The sequence below is a fragment of the Scyliorhinus torazame genome, chromosome 5, assembly GCF_047496885.1.
Source record: "Scyliorhinus torazame isolate Kashiwa2021f chromosome 5, sScyTor2.1, whole genome shotgun sequence".
Classification (NCBI taxonomy): domain Eukaryota; kingdom Metazoa; phylum Chordata; class Chondrichthyes; order Carcharhiniformes; family Scyliorhinidae; genus Scyliorhinus; species Scyliorhinus torazame.
Genome location: NC_092711.1, coordinates 152,145,329 through 152,159,390, shown reverse-complemented (window position 1 = coordinate 152,159,390; position 14,062 = coordinate 152,145,329). Strand labels below are relative to the sequence as shown.

The window sequence follows — 14,062 nt, the reverse complement described above, 5'->3', positions numbered from 1 at the left end:
ATATGTCTATATAAATATTAAACATATAATATTTGGACTATGTATTATTTTCTACATACCCATTAACAATATATAAACCTAAATTAAAATGTTGTGTAGCAGCCTGTTAAATTAAAATCCAGTAACCAAATTTTTAAAAAAGAATTTAGAGTACCTAATTCATTTTTTCCAAGGGGCACTTTAGCTTAGCCAATCAACCTCCCCTGCACATCTTTTGGTTGTGGGGCAAAACCCACACAAACACGGGGAGAATGTGCAAACTCCACACGGACAGTGACCCAGAGCCAGGATCGAACCTGGGACCTCGGTGCCGTGAGGCAGCAGGGCTAACCCACTGCGCCATTGTGCTGCCCATCCAGTGACCAAATTGACAAATGGTCATGTTACAACAGGCCCAACTCTGACGTGAGGTAATGGTCACTTTTGGGATAAAAGTAGAGGTTCTGAACTGCTGGCCAAGTACTGAAGACTCCCGAGGCCGAGTTCCAAGGAAATTACTGTCAAAGAAGGAGCCAGACTCCCGAGGCTGAATTCCACAAGAATTACTGTCAAAGAAGGAGCCAGAAAGGGTTACACTTCTACAGACTGATCACCCGCATGAAGTTGTAAAAGTCAATGTCTTAAAGTTGTTCAGAAAACTTTTCATTTAATAAACTTATTTTTAAATTTACTATCCAGAAGGTTCTGCCTTTGTCTTAATTGGTTAAAATCTTATCTGAACCAAAGTCAATTTATTCAATGGTAAGTTGGGGGTGGCTGAAATCAATTAAGTTCCAGATAACAAGTACGATATTACTTATTGATTTTATTGTTATTTTATCACTGCACACAGAAACAAATGATAAAATAGTTAGAATTGAGGGCAGCACAGTGGGTTAGCCCTGCTGCCTCACGGCGCCGAGGTCCCAGGTTCAATCCCGGCTCTGGGTCACTGTCCGTGTGGAGTTTGCACATTCTCCCCGTGTTTGTGTGGGTTTCGCCCCACAACCCAAAAAGATGTGCAGACTAGGTGGTATGGCCACGCTAAATTGCCCCTTAATTGGAAAAAATGAATTGGGTACTCTAATTTTTTTTTTAAATAGTTCGAATTGTCCACAGCAATCATCGACATTGTTGACAGAGATATAAAGTAAACAATATAACAAAGACACTTATAGTTTTGAGAATCAAGTTACACGTAGAGACAAGTGTTGACACAGCAGATAAACAAGAATTTGATGATGAAAATCGTTTATTGTCACAAGTAGGCTTCAAATGAAGTTACTGTGAAAAGCCCCTAGTCGCCACATTCCAGCGCCTGTTCGGGGAGGTTTGTACGGGAATTGAACCATGCTGCTGGCTTGTCTTGGTCTGCTTTCAAAGCCAGCGACTTAGCCCTGTGCTAAACCAGCCCCTACCAGATGATAACTGGCCCGTATAAATGTTGCTTCCTTACATAGAGCACCAGTGAAAAATGACCACAGAAATATATGGGAAAACACGGTTTAAAAAAAAAGGCAAAGATAATCTATATAATGAGTGGGGTTGGGTTGGGGGCGGGAGTGCTCTCTGTCGTTCATGTGAACAATATTCCTGTTACTGGGAGCCACCTTTGAAATAATTTTTTGCCCTATAAGCGGGATGCATGTGGGACTTTTTCCATCTCAAATCGCTCTCTGACTTTGGATAATCACGTTTCATAGTTTGGGCAGATGGGTTTCAGCTAATTGAAGGTGACACCTTAGTGACAGCTATCAGCAAAATTTGTTTAAAAATTGTATTGCTTCTTTCCATCCCTTCTGGAATTGTCCCTCACAGAGCAGCTGGAGGGGTGTCTGTGGGATGTCCATGTGCAACACCTCAGCCAATGTTTCGAATATCATATCCCAATACTCCCTCCACTTTGACCACGACCAGAATATATGTAAATAATGACCAATTGATTCCCCACAGTCTTTCCAGTAACTACTTGCAGAGGAACCAATTCTTACAGTAATATGTGGTGTTCTGAAGTAGCTCGGAATGAGCTTCCATTTATATTCCCTCAGTATATTTGGGTAGATGACGAGATCGGTCTCAGGACAAGTTTTATTCCATTCTTCCATTGGTATCTCCTGTTGCAGTTCAACCTCCCATTTCCTTTTAATGTGTAAGGAATTTCCGGACACCATGGAGAGCAACGTCTGATATGTACAGGATATTACGTTTCCCCCAGTGACACCTCGCTGAATGTTGACAAAGTATAACTCTATTGGAAATGGGACTTATTACTTTGTTTAAGACTTCGGATGCAAACAAGCAGCTGTAAAATCTTACGAGCGGCCAACGCTCATTACGTCTCACGAGATCTCGCTAGGCATTCCAATCTGGATCCCGTCCTCAATGGGCGGGATCCAGATTAACATATTCAATTGAGTAGTTAGTCTCACTTGAATATGCCTGTGCCGGAGTTACCCAATGCGTGGGATCGAAAGCCGCAGGGTGGTACCCTGGTGCTCCTGATGCCACCCACGCACCGTGGCACTGCCAGCCTAGCTTTGCCACCTGGCCACTCTGGATGGGGTGCAGGGGGCTGGAGGACCCCTTAATTGGTAAGTTGTGACATTGGGGGGAGGGAGATGTCCAGAGGCCATGGTGGGGGGGGTTCAGAGATCAGGGTGCCATTTAAAAATGGCGAGTTTAGCTCGATAGTGCAGGAAATGATTCTAAATGAGGGCTCGGTGAGGCATTCCTTGCCGAGGCCCAAAAAAGAAGCAGTTCTGTTCAATAGCAGAGTTGTTCTTGGTGCTGCAAGCCCTGGAAACCATCTTTTTTTTTAAAAAATATTTTATTGAGGCATTTATAATTTTAACATTTTAAACAGCAGAGAGACACAGGAAACACCTGCTAAACGTGTCCAAAATGGGAGTCTGTCTCTTCTCCATGAAATTGTGCCCTTCATGTTTGCAAAGAAAATGTCTGATCTGTAGGTATGCTAAAAGTGTCAGTATTTGGCAGGGCAAATTCCCCTCTGATCTGCTCAAATGATTTTGATCTGCTGAAATATCTGGTGAAGGAAGGTGAGACCATATTGAGACCATTTCTTAAAAAGTTCTTATCGTGCATGGAGAGTATTAAATATTTTATAGACCCAATAGTGGTCAGAGCCGAGATTGAACCAGGTAAATGGAATGATTTCTGAATTTCTTTCCAAATATTGTTAGTCAATCTGGCATTCATTCTGCAATCCTTTATGCTGTTACCCAGAAATGGCAGTGCTGTTAATGGAAGTTGGGACACAGGTTTCTCCAGGTTCAGCCACCGTGTGTCTCCTCTGTCTGTTAACCAAGCTGTCACAGATTATAGTTGAGCTGCTCAAAAACCGGATTTAAAATTGGGAAGTGCGGAACCTCCTTCCAACTTGGTGAGCGGTAATGTTTGAAAATCGCACTCTGGTCATTTTCTCACCGCGTGAAACGGGAGATCAGACGATGCAGCAAATTGAATGTAGATTCTGGAATCTGAACAGTGAACATCTGGAACAGGGACAACAATCTGGGGAGGTCATTCATCCGAATAACTTCAATCCGCCCTTACAGAAAGAGGGGTCGGCTCAGCCACCCATCCAGATCACTCTTCATAATGTTAATGATGCAAATGTAATTTGCTCCATATTCTATTGATTGATGGTGGGCCAAGAATACTGAGATGGGTTCGATCCCGACCCTGGGTCACTGTCCATGTGGAGTTTGCACATTCTCCCCGTGTCTGCTTGGGGCTCGCTCCCATAAAGATGTGCAGGTAGGTGAATTGGCCAAGCTAAATTGGCCGTTAATCAGGAAAAAAATAATTTGGTGCTCTATATTTAAAAAAAATTAATGCTAAGATATTTAGTGGCCTGACTGAGTAATTTAAAGGCACTTTGTAACATCCAAGTTAAAGAGTCTGCAACTTAAACAGTTTCATTTCATTCCCACTGATATCTGAGACATTCCCACTGATATCTGAGACAATCTCACCACTGCTTTAACACCGCCCTCCCTCATCATGTCTCTGAAGCAGACCCTCTACATCACAAACCTCGGGCAGCTAAGTAGGGAATCGCATGGTCGGCAGTGTGCCACCCGATACGGGATATGTCTCTCTCCATCCGCTCATCCGCCGAGAGGCTTGCGGTGATGCCCAGTCCCTCTGCAGCCTCCCATGCCAATGTAAAGGTCTTGCTTCCATCCTCAAGATGGACTCTCAGCATCGGCGGGTAAGGTGTTTGGAATCTTCTGTCCTTCTCCTTCAGCTGCTTCTTCATATCCGCATATCTGTGTCTTTTCCGCTGCTAATCCGGTGAGTAGTCCTGATCCAACCTGACTCGCCTTCCTTTCAATTGGAGATTTTTCTAGCCCCCCTCCCCCCCACCCCCAAGCCTGGATGAGAACAAACTGTTTCATCTGGAGCTGAGAAATTTCACCACAAATGATCTTGGGGTGAATTAGCATGATGACTTTTGTTGCAGTGATCTGTGAGCCCACTCTAGTTGTAGTGGGAAATCGACCGGGAGTTTAAGCAGGACCTTGAGAAAGCTTTCGACCCAGTGGATAATGTCCCACCTACTGAGTTTCTGGCAACCCATAAATTTGCAGGTTGTTCCGTCTCCTGAAATATTTGAGGTTCTGACATCTGTCCTCTAACTGCCTGTCTCTCCGGAGTAAATAGGAAAGGAACCTGAATCTGTGAATGTTCCTATCATTAACCGTACTAATTCTGTTCTCAGGCTGCACTACCCTCTTTCCCAAACTGCTGACAGCTTGTTCCAGTTCTGAGACTGAATTTTTCATTGTTCCAAGGGCGTCATTAATGTCTTTTCTGAATTTTCTCAGCTCAGTCAGGATAGTCTAAGCTCAGACTTCTCCAGACCTGAATGAGGTGTTGGGACGGGCCCATTGCTGCCATGTGGTGAGGGGCTGAGGCTTCTTAATTCATTATTTCTGTCTTCCTTAAGCAGTTTCCATTCATCTCTCTTCCATCTTGTACTTTGTCTCATTTTGTGTCTATATCTACACTCGATAAGTATTTATGGGTGCGTTAATTAGTGGATGGAGGTGGATACTTGTTGGGGGTGAATGGAACAGCATTCAACAGGCAGCCATTGGGTTCTCTAGCTCCCTCTGGTCTGTAATCACTTGTGAACTCGCTGGTGTGTCAGCAGATGGGATGACTGAGTGAATCCCTTGTCACACTCAGAGCAGATAAACGGCTTCTCACCGGTGTGAACTCGCTGGTGTCTCTGCAGGTTGCATAACTGACTGAATCCCTTCCCACACTCAGAGCAGATGAATGGCCTCTCCGCAGTGTGTACTCGCTGGTGCTTCCGCAAGTGAGATGAATTAATGAATGCTTTCCCACACTCAGTGCAGGTGAACAGTCTCTCCCCAGTGTGAATCCGTCGGTGTATCAGTATATTGGATGAATGACTGAATCCCGTCCCACACTCAGGACAGGTGAACGGCCTCTCCCCAGTGTGAACTCGTCGGTGTGTCAGCAAGCCAGATGAATTAATGAATCCCTTACCACACTCAGGACAGGTGAATGGCCTCTCCCCAGTGTGAACGTGTTGGTGTGTCAGTAAGTTGGATGAATGACTGAATGCCTTCCCACACTCAGAGCAGGTGAACGGCCTTCTCCTCGTGTGAAGTTGCAAGTGCTTCAGGAAGCTGGATGAATTAGTGAAACCCTTCCAACATTCAGAGCAGGTGAACGGTCTCTCCCCAGTGTGACTGCGTTGATGAATTTCCAGCACAGAGGGGGATCTGAATCTTTTCCCACAGTCACCACATTTCCACGGCTTCTCCATGGTGTGGGTCCGATTGTGTCTCTCCAGGTTGGACAATCAAATGAAGCCTCATGCACACACAGAAAACATGTACTCTCCCTGCTGTGATTGGGTTGCTGTTTTTTCTGGCGGTGTAACTGGTAAAATCTCGTTCTACGGACAGTGCATTGGAACACAGTCACTTTGGGTGTGTGCGGCTTGGTGCTTTTCCAGTTATACTGATGTTTAAAATATTTTGAAACGCTTAGAATGCACAAACATTTCTCTTTCTAGATTCAAAGGCCGATGATATTCAGGTCCTGATGCAACGATGACTCTGGCAGATCTTGACTCAACATCCAATCTAATGTCCTGTAACAGATTACAAAAGTCATCACTGTCAGTTGTGGATAGAAATTCAAACACACAATTCTAGCTTGTAATAATAATAATCTTTATTGTCACAAGTAGGCATACATTAACACTGCAATGAAGTTGATGTGAAAAGCCCCTAGTCACCACATTCCGGCGCTTGGTCGGGTACACGGAGGGAGAATTCAGAATGTCCAAATTACCTAACAGCACGTCTTTCGGGAGTTGTGGGAGAAAACCAGAGCACCCGGACAAAACCCGCGCAGACACAGGGAGAATGTGCAGACTGCACAGACAGTGACTCATGCTGGGAATCGAACCTGGGACCCTGATGCTGTGAAGCAACAGTGCAAACGCTATGGAATATTCTTACCTCTCTTATTCCCCAAAGTCTGTAAATCTCCATCCCACACACTCTCCCTCCATTCTCACTCTGCTGTATCTAATCTTCACCCTCTCAATTCTACTGAAGGTGCTGATTCAGGCTGATTGACAGATCCATGCTCACTGCTTCCTGTCATGGACACAGTGACCTGAAAATCTTCATGCAGGCGGCCAGACAGATATATGTCAATATTACGAGGCACAAAATGTGTTTAATATGCAGACCGTATTCACTTCCTTTCCATTCAGTTGCTCCAAGTCGCCAATGTCCCCCCAGAATGAGAAAAGAAATGGAAAGGGAGAATCATTGATTTCCTCGCACAGAGGAAGAAGCTCAGTGTCCAGCTTCCGGGATGTGACGTCACAATATAGCCCTGCCAAAATCAGCCAATAGGAATCATACCGCTCCAGAAGACGTCATCAGGTTCCAGCGCGCAGGCGCAGGACCCCCGGCAACAACCCATTGTTCTCCCTCCGTTTGCCCCTCCTCGAGACAAGGTTTCCAGGCAACCGTCTGACGGCACCGGCTGGAGCGAGAAGCCGCTCCATGATCTCCTCTTCCCCCGTCCAGGACTGCGCATGTCCAAGGAAGAGGGGAAGATGAGGTGGGGTGCTGGGTGGAAATGTCATGCTGACGCGTTGACCAATGGAACGCCTGGGCGACCGGAAGGACTCTGGTGCCTCAGCCAATCTTAGCGGGCTTTGTGTGAGTGAAAATTGAGCTCACACAGACTGAAACCTCCTCTTGTCTCCAACATTTGTGAGTAAAACACTTTCTTTTCTGCCCCTTTCCATTTCTTTTCTCATTGTGACCTTCAATTGGTCACTTGCAGCAACTGAAGGGAAAGGAGGTGAATAATGAATACATTTTATTACAGAGCCAATAATAATATCTAATCTATACCAGATAATAACACGAGATTTCTCTGTCTGATATCACTTTACTGTCCCCTTAAATGTCAGCCATCTCCTGGGGAAACCAGCCCTTTCATTGTGAACATTCGGAAATAGACCATCTTTTTAGCCAGATAAATAAATGTGTCAAGCTGAGGGAGCAAAGGATGTCAAGGTCTATAAGCGACGGAGAGAGAGACCTGGGCCAACCTTTCCAGAGTCAGCACCTGCCCTGGATTCACTTCCCTTCCCTTCAATTGCTGCAAGTTGCCAATTAAAGGTCAGAATGAGCAAATAAATAGAAAGGGGGAGAAAAGAAAGTGTTTTACTCCCAGATTTTGGAGACAGGAGGAAGTTTCTGTCTGTGTGAAGCTCACCTTTTATTCATACAGATTCCCGCTCTGATTGGCTGGAGTACGGGTCCTTCCGGTCTTCCAATTCTTTCCATTGGACAACGCCGCAGTAGGACGGTCAGGTTGTTGGCTTTTTCCTGCACAGGCGCAGCTGCCGCTCTCCCTTGGACATGCGCAGTCCCGTGCCGCTCGTGCGGCGGATGGAGCGTTTCCCCACAGCGGGGGGCTGTGGGACCGCAGATGCCATTACTCATCCGGAGCCCAGTCTCCAAACTCCTGGGACTGGAATGATGGGGTTGGGGGGGCAATGACCTCACAAAGTACATGTGGGTAGTCACCGGATTTGTCTGTGACGCTCTCCTTAACAAAACAGTTTGTTAACTTCAGGTGTGAAGATTTTAGACACCCGGGTGACATATTGGGGAGGGCAATAGGTGAGAGTGAAACAACCCGAGAGTCAACACCTTCAGGGGAGGAGAATTGCTGGATATTGGCATGAATTAGTGTATATTGGTTGGGGCTGGTTTAGCACACTGGGCTAAATAGCTGGCTATTAAAGCAGACAAAGGCAGACCGGCAGCACGGTTCAATTCCCGTACCAGCCTCCCCGAACAGGCGCCGGAATGTGGCAATAACCTCTATTTGTGACAAAAAGCGATTTTCATTTCATTTCATTGAGAGTGTGTTGGGGACAGAGATTTATTGTTTGAGGGAGATGAATGTTTTATGACAGCTTGAATTGACAGTTTTAGGTTTCTACACTTTACTTGGTGATTTAATGGCGTGCATATTGTAATTGATAATATGGAAAGATGTGTCATTTGAAACATGGAAGTCTGGCAATATCTGGTCTGAGAGAAACATGAAATGAAAAAATGAAAATCGCTTATTGTCACAAGTAGGGTTCAATGAAGTTACTGTGAAAAGCCCCTAGTCGCCACATTCCGGCGCCTGTTCGGGGAGGCTGGTACGGGAATTGAACCGTGCTGCTGGCCTGCCTTGGTCTGCTTTAAAAGCCAGCTATTTAGCCCAGTGTGCTAAACCAGTTAAACATGAGAGAATGTAGGGAAATATCCCACAAAGGGTTCACAGCAGCTGCAAAGAGCAGGATTATAAAATGTAGATTCTCCCAAGCAGGTTTAGCAAACACACAGGATTTTTGTATGAAGCTAAAAACAGTGGCTCATACCTTCATTAAAGGTAACTATCTTAGTAAGCATCTGGAAAAGCATGGATGAGAGTTTCAGTTGAGCTAGGTGATAAATGTAAACCTTTCACCTTATAACCAAGTGGATTTTTAGCATACAGCTAAAAGCAATGTTTCACACCTTCATTGAAATTAACTATCTTAATAAGCAGCTAGAAAGGAAAGGATGAGGTTCAGTTGAATTTGGTGACAATTCTAGGTGTGAAAGTCTGCTAACACCAGGTAAATTAAAAGAAAACTGGAGACTATCAGTCTATGAGAAACATAATTTAGAGCCAAAATCAAAGTCAAAATTATGAGCTGAGGACACAATTGGAAAATAAAACTAATGAAATGACAGGAACCAAACCAAATTCACACCCCTATTGAAACCAAAGCATTTTTGAATATCACAAAGGAACTTTGAACATCACAAAGGACAATGTAATCAGATCTGAGGGCTGAGGCCATGCCCAAAATGAATACTTAGTCGTGTTAGAAAAATTCAGATTAAAGGTACCTTTTACAATCCAAGGGAAATAAGAATTACTTTACAATGAAGTCTTAAAAACTTAAATAACTGTTAGAAAAATATATAAACCCGAAGAAAGGGTACAGTCAGCAGAGCCAGCTCTCACAGCTCGGTACATGGGAAAGATAGGACGTAGCAACCGAGCTCACCAGCGAATACATCTAAAGAAGACCAGATTTTAAAAAGAAGACTGATTGACAAGTTGGGCCTGAAGGTCCCTTCAACCAACCAGAAGGATCCAGAAGCAAGATCTTTTTACTTTTCTGTAAAGACAATGATTGCATCTTTTAAAAAGAAAAAAATAAATAAATAAAATAACATAGAAGTTTTAACCTGAAACAGTGGTTATTAGCCTACTTTACTTACTTAGCAATGCAGGACCCAGGATATCAATGCTACTAAGGGGTAAGTAGGTAAAATTCTTCGGTGAAGGTATGGGTTATACCGGAGGATAACTTGAAAATATAGTTTGACCTGAATAGAACATAGAACATTACAGTACAGTACAGGCCCTTCGGTCCTCGATGTTGCGCCGACCTGTGAAACCACTCTAAAGCCCATCTACACTATTCCCTTATCGCCCATATGTCTATCCAATGACTATTTGAATGCCCTTAGTGTTGGCGAGTCCACTACTGTTGCAGGCAGGGCATTCCACGCCCTTACTACTCTCTGAGTAAAGAACCTACCTCTGACATCTGCCCTATATCTATCTCCGCTCAATTTAAAGCTATGTCCCCTCGTGCTGGACATCACCATCCGAGGAAAAAGGCCCTCACTGTCCACCCTATCCAATCCTCTGATCATCTTGTATGCCTCAATTAAGTCACCTCTTAACCTTCTCTCTAACGAAAACAGCCTCAAGTCCCTCAGCCTTTCCTCATAAGATCTTTCCTCCATACCAGGCAACATTCTGGTAAATCTCCTCTGCATCCTTTCCAATGCTTCCACATCCTTCCTATAATGCGGCGACCAGAATTGCATGCAATACTCCAAATGCGGCTGCACCAGAGTTTTGCACAGCTGCAACATGACCTCATGGCTCCGAAACTGAATCCCTCTACCAATAAAAGCTAACACACCGTACGCAACCCTCTCAACCTGGGTGGCAACTTTCAGGGATCTATGTACATGGACACCGAGATCTCTCTGCTCAAGCCTGCATCGGAGTCAGGGAGTGAGTCAGGAGATACTTTGAGTGGATAGGAGATATGCGGAGGCCCCGGACACTGGACTCCTGAGGTACTGTCGGAAATTCAAGGCAGAGTTGGTGAGTTGTTGACCACAGGGAGGGCGGTGGAGCAGTTGAGGGCAAGTGGGTCTACGAATATGGGGAAAAGGCGAGCAGGATGTTGGTGCACCAGCTTAGGAAGAGAGAAGTGGCCAGGGAGATTGGGGGAGTAAGGAATAGAGAGGGCGACATGGTGTTGGACCCAGGGGGGGTGAACAACGTTTTTAAAGAATTTTATAGTAAATGATATGAGTCGGAACCTCGCCTGGTATAGAAGGGATGAGGCGATTCCTAGATCAGTTGAGGTTCCCAAGGGTGGAGGAGGACCTGGTGGAGGGGCTGGGGGCCCCGTTTGAGGCAGAGGAAATTGTTAAAGGACAGGAGGGTATGCAGTCGGGCAAGGCTCTGGGGCCGGACGGTTACCCGGTAGAATTCTATAAGAAGTTCTCAGAGGTGTTGTGCCTACTGCTGATGAGAACCTTTAATGAGGCGAAAGAGAGGGGAATCCTCCCCCCAACGATGTCACAGGCCTCGATTTCACTCATCCTTAAACGAGAAAAGGACCAAGAGCAATGTGGGTCATAGAGGCCGACCTCGCTTTTGAACGTAGATGCCAAGCTGCTGGCTAAGATTTTGGCCACTAGGATAGAAGACTGTGTCCCGGGGGTGATAGGGGGGGACCATAACGGATTTGTTAAGGGGAGACAGCTCAATGCTAACGTTCGGAGACCTTTGAATGTAATTATGTTGCCCTCAGAATGAGAGGAGGCAGAGGTGGTGGTTGCGATGGACGCGGAGAAGGCTTTTGATCGGGTAGAGCGTGAGTATCTTTGGGAGACGCTGGGAAGGTTTTGGGAGGGCTTCATCGACTGGGTGCGATTGCTGTATCAGGCGCCGGTAGCGAGTGTGTGCACGAACCGGCTGAGGTTGGGGTACTTTAAGCTACACCGAGGGACGAGGCAGGGGTGCCTCCTCTCCCCGTTCGCTCTGGCTATAGAGCCGTCGGCCATGGCGCTCAGAGCATCAAGGAAGTGGCAAGTGGCAGGGGCTGGTTCGGGGGGTGGGGGGGGTGGAGAGGTTTCGCTGTACATGGACGATCTGCTCTTGTACATCTCGGACCCGGTGGAGGGGATGGAGGAGGTTGTGCAGATCTTGGGGGAATTTGGCAGTTTCTCGGGGTACAAATCAAATGTGGGAAAAAGTGAATTGCTCGTGATCCAGGCAAGGGGGCAGGAGAGGAGACTGAAGGGGCTGCCACTCAGGATGGTAGAGAGGAGCTTTCGCTACCTGGGAACACAGGTGGCTCAGAAATGGGAGGCATTACACAGGCTCAAGCTAACCCTGCTGGTGGAGCAAATGGAGGGGGACTTTAAAAGATGGGATATGCTCCCGCTATTGCTGGCGGGGAGGATGCAGACCCTAAAAATGACGGTGCTCCCCAGATTTTTGTTTGTCTGCCAGTGCCTCCCCGTCTTCATCCCTAAGGCCTTTTTCAAGCGGGTAAACAAGATTATTTTGGGCTTTGTATGGGCGAATAAAACCCCGCGGGTGAAGAAAATGTTGTTGGAGCGCAGTTGGGGGGAGGGTGGGTTGGCGCTGCCGAACCTCTGCAACTACTACTGGGTGGCGAATATAGCGATGATTAGGAAGTGGGTAATGGGGGAGGGGTCGACATGGGAGCGGATGGAGGCGGCGTCATGCAAAGGCACCAGTTTGGGAGCACTGGTAACGGCACCTCTGCCGTTCTCGCCGGCCCGGTACTCCATTAGCCCGGTGGTGGTGGCGGCATTGAGGATCTGGGGGCAATGGAGGAGGTAGAAGAAGGTGGAGTGTGCGTCAGTAGGACCCCGATTTGCAACAACCACAGGTTCGCGCCGGGCATGATTAATGGCGGGTTCCGAAGTTGGCAGACAGTATGAATTAGGAGGATGGGAGATCTATTCATAGATGGGAGTTTTCCCAGTATGAAGGTGCTGGAGGACAAGTTCAAGCTGCCGCCGGGGAATGGTTTCAGATATTTACAAGTCCGGGACTTTCTGAGGAAACAGGTGTTGGTTTTCTCGCTGATCCCGCTACGGGGGATACAGGACAGAGTAGTGTTCGGTACCTGGGTGAGGGAGGGGCAAGTGTCGGATACCTATCAGGAGTTGTTGGAGGCAGAGGAGACCCCAGTGGAGGAACTGAAGGGCAAGTGGGAGGAGGAGCTAGGTGGGGAGTTAGAGGCGGGTCTGTGGGCGGACGCCCTAAGCAGGGTTAATTCCTCCTCATCATGTGCCAGGCTCAGTCTAATACAGTTTAAGGTGGTACACCGGGCACACATGACGGCGGCGAGGATGAGCAAGTTTTTCGGAGTAGAAGATAGATGTGCGGGAAGCTGAGCAAACCATGTCCACATGTTTTGGGCGGGGGTGCAGAGTCCAGAGATAGCGATCTTTGGAGTATCAGAAGACCCGGGAGTTCAGGGAGTGAAAGAGGCCAACGTTTTGGCCTTTGCCTCCCTGGTAGCCCGGAGATGGATCCTCTTACTGTGGAGGGACTCGAAGCCCCCGAGTGTGGAGACTTGGGTCAGTGACATGGCTGGGTTTCTCAAGCTGGAGAAAATAAAGTTTGCCTTGAGGGGGTCAATGCTGGAGTTCTCTCACACACAGCAATGTGATAAAGGGCAGATGATCTGTTTTTAGTGATATTGACCAGGACACCGGGGATAACTCCCCTGCTTTTCTTCAAAATAGTGGCTGTGGGAACTTTTACACCCACCTGAGAGGGGCAGACAAGGCCTCAGTTTAACATCTTATTTGAAAGAAGGCTGTTCTGACAGTGCAGCACTCCCTCAGTGCTGGGACGAGGAATGTTGGATGTGATTTTTGTCCTCAGGTTCCTGGTGTGGGATTTGAACCCACAACCTTCTGACTCAGAGAGCTGCCCACTGAGCCATGGCTGACACTATAAACAATACAAAGTTAGAAAGGAAAGTTATCCTTTAAAAACCCCACCCTTTGCCTCCAGTGCCTAAATCTAATAATAAAAACTCCAGTATAAATAACATGGATTTGACTGACAAATGTTAACGTGTTGGTTTAGAACCACAAATTTCGACTTCCCATTTGAGCCTCGGGCACCTTTCTGTCTCTGTTGCTCGTGTCACTGACAGGCAGTGACGGAGCAGAGGCTGAATTTAGCTGAGAATAACGGGGCCTGTGCACCAGATGGGTGTCGCCCTAATAGAGAGACAGGAAGGTACTGGAGGGCTGACTGGGAAATGGGCCTCCGACCGATTGTTATATCGGTCACTCAGTTAAAGCGAAACCTGTCTCTTTAAATACATATACAGGGAAGAGGCTGCAAT

General features: G+C 46.6%; 1 long non-coding RNA gene across 1 annotated transcript; it reads right to left on the bottom strand.

The window, feature by feature from the left end:
• Window positions 1-1,213: 1,213 nt before the first annotated feature.
• On the bottom strand, window positions 1,214-6,909 carry LOC140422103 (uncharacterized). The gene is made up of 2 exons (XR_011947249.1): window positions 6,510-6,909; window positions 1,214-6,136 (listed from the first exon to the last, which is right to left on the bottom strand). It is a non-coding gene; the product is annotated as an uncharacterized lncRNA (long non-coding RNA).
• Between the last annotated feature and the right edge of the window lie 7,153 nt (window positions 6,910-14,062).